Here is a 3,007-nt window from a genome sequence, read left to right on the forward strand (position 1 = left end):
TTTGCTCTCCACTCCCTCATCATCTGCTACCAGTGCCATATTGATTCCTGAAAGCTTTCTATATTGAATCTGCTTTCCTTCTAATTGAAGTGATGCAGTTTGGATTCTCCTGGAGTAGATACTGAAAGGGAGTTAGAATTACAAAAGGTATATTGAAAAATAACACTTTGAAAGAAAAGGAAGCAGGTAGGACTGTGCAGGGCAAATAATCAGGCTGTGATTCCATCATGACAACACCTGAGCCAGCCCAATGGAAAGTTTCCAGAGCAAATACTGCCTGTTAAAGAAATCCTTTTGTTGCATAGAAATGGCTAGATTCTGTTACTACCGTTATGGTCCACCATTGGCTGGGCACCTCCTTTACAAGAGCATAGCTGCTGCTCTAAAAGGTAGGTGTACCCTGAAAGTCCTAAGCACTGCAGACTTTAACACATTGTAGTTGGACAGAAGGTCTTTCCAGCTTGAGATAGTAGAAGTGTTGTTTCTGTTTTTCCAAGTCTGACACAGCAAGCCAAATAAAAATAATAACAATAATAATAATAATGCCTAACTAATTTCTTTACCTCATATTAATAACTTCATAAATTTCTTCCTTTCTATGTCTACATATAATTATAACTGCTAATTCAGAATATATTATTAAACTAGATCACAGATAAAAAATTAGTATTATTAAAATGTCCACACTATCCAAAGCAATTTACAGATTCAGTGTACTCTCTATCAAAATACCAACAGCATTTTTCAAAAAAGTAGAATGATACTAAATTTATATGGAACCCGTGAATGACCCCAAATAGCCAAAGCAATCTTGAGAGAGAACAACAATGCTAAAGGTATTACAATTCCACACTCAAAATATACTACAGAGCTGTAGTAATCAAAACAGTATGATACCGGCATGAAAAAAACCATAGATCAATAGAACAGAATAGAGAGTCCAGAAATAAGCCTACATTTATAAGGTAAATTAATCTATGTCCAAGGAGGCAAGAATATACAATGGGGAAAACACAGTCTCTTTAATAAATGGTGCTGGAAAATTGAGCAGCTACATGCAAAAGAATGAAACCAGACCACATTCTAACACCATACACAGAAATAAACTAATGGATTAAAGACCTAAATATGAGACGTGGAATCATAAAAATTTTAGAAGAGAATACAGACAGAAAATTCTCTGATATCAGCCATACCAAATTTTTCTAGATATGCTTCCTGGGCAAGGGAAATAAAAGCAAAAATGAACTATTAGGATTACATCAAAATAAAAAGCTTTTGCACTGTGAATGAAATCATCAATGAAACAAAAGAGCAACTCACTGATCAAGAGGTGATATTTGCAAATGTTATCTCTGGTAAGGGATTACTATTCAAAGTATGTAAAGAACTTTTACTCAACATTGTAAAAACAAACAATCCAATTAATAAAAATGGCAGAATGAAGTAGAGGTGACCTCAGGGATGAGCTAATGCTTTAGTGGCTTACCTTGGCTCAGTGGACAGTGTGGCTCATAGCCATGAACCAGGATCTCCACATTGTGGCACCATCAGATTCTCCAGATGATATCCCACTATTGGAAAATGAGCTAAGGTCTTCAATGGAGTAAATTATATGCCTATTCCCAAAGATGGTCCCTTTCTTAAAGCACTACTCTTTGAAGTTAGATTGTTGGATGATGATAAGAACGTGATACAGAGTCATGATAACTGGTTCACACACAATAAAACATGTTTATGGTCTCCTAAGAGGTGGAGAACTCTGGAAAGTTGTTGCTTTTCTGAAGAATAACATGATATATGTTTATGTTCCACTGTTGAATAAGCTGTATCTCCTCATCCACCATTAATTCGCGTTAGTGGAATTTCACAAGGCTCTTTTCTTTTAGAGGTAACATTGATATATATATATATATTTTTACTTGGGACAGAAAAAAGACACTGAGCTAAATACAAAATTGAACCAATTGCTTGATTTACTTCTACAAAATTGTCCATTGGAATTTTCTTGGATGCCAACCTACAGAACTCACTGGATAGTGCTAGTCTTGTTTCTGTGATGCATCTATAAAAGCAGCCAGCCTGGAAAGTTAAAACCTACAAAGGAAAACCACAAGTTTCTATTTCTATCACTGAAAAGGTAAAATCCATACAATATGATAAATAGGATATAGCAGATACAAGGCAAGTCTTTGGAGCTATCATTTTCAAGTGTGATTTAGAAAGAATCATGCCAAACATTACAATCAGCTTGAGTCTCCCCACCAATGGATCTCCACTTCAGAATATTCTAGTTCATCCTTGTGTGACTTCTCTTGACCTTGGCATTCTGACTTGTAGTAGCATTGATGCAATGGATGATTCTGCACTTAGTGTACCTTACAAATTTCCATTCACTCTTCCTTTAGAGGAAGAGTGTTTTCCTTTCCTTCCTTTATGTTACTATCCCTCCAATTGTGGGTTTTTTGCCTTTTTTTTTTTTCAAATGAAAGAGGAAGAAGTACACGTAAAAATAACAGTTAATTTAAAATATCACGAAAGTGTCAAAATAATTTTAAAATCTGTGAAGCTCATGTATCTTTTTATAATAGAGGTTCAATTAGTAATGCAAAGTTAGTTTTGGCCAGCTTGAAGTATTTCAAGAGGAAAGCTTATATTGATCTGGATTATTGGATACAAGTTCCTCAGATCAATGGAAATTAGTCATGGAACCCTCATGCACTGTTGGTGGAAATGCGTATTGGTGCAGCTGCTATGGAAAACAGTATGGAGATGCCTCAATAATTGAAAGTAGAAATACCATTTAATGCAGTAATTCTACTATAGGGTATTTACCCAAAGAAAATGAAAACACTAATTTGAAAAGATATATTCACCCCATGTTTGCTGCACCATTATTACAACAGGCAAGATATGGAAATCACCTAAATGTCCATTGACTGATGAATGGATAAGGAAGATTATAAAATATATAATTTATGCACCTATAAAAAGAATGAGATACGAC

General features: G+C 34.9%; 1 pseudogene across 1 annotated transcript; it reads left to right on the forward strand.

Annotated features, from left to right (window-relative positions):
• Positions 1 to 307: 307 nt before the first annotated feature.
• LOC309860971 (AP-5 complex subunit mu-1 pseudogene) lies at positions 308 to 2,788 on the forward strand (annotated as a pseudogene). The gene is made up of 2 exons: positions 308 to 389; positions 1,507 to 2,788. The product of its transcript is annotated as an AP-5 complex subunit mu-1 pseudogene (transcript).
• The last annotated feature ends 219 nt before the right edge of the window (positions 2,789 to 3,007 follow it).

This window comes from Mustela nivalis (assembly GCF_964662115.1).
Source record: "Mustela nivalis genome assembly, chromosome: 3".
In the NCBI taxonomy this organism is placed as follows: domain Eukaryota; kingdom Metazoa; phylum Chordata; class Mammalia; order Carnivora; family Mustelidae; genus Mustela; species Mustela nivalis.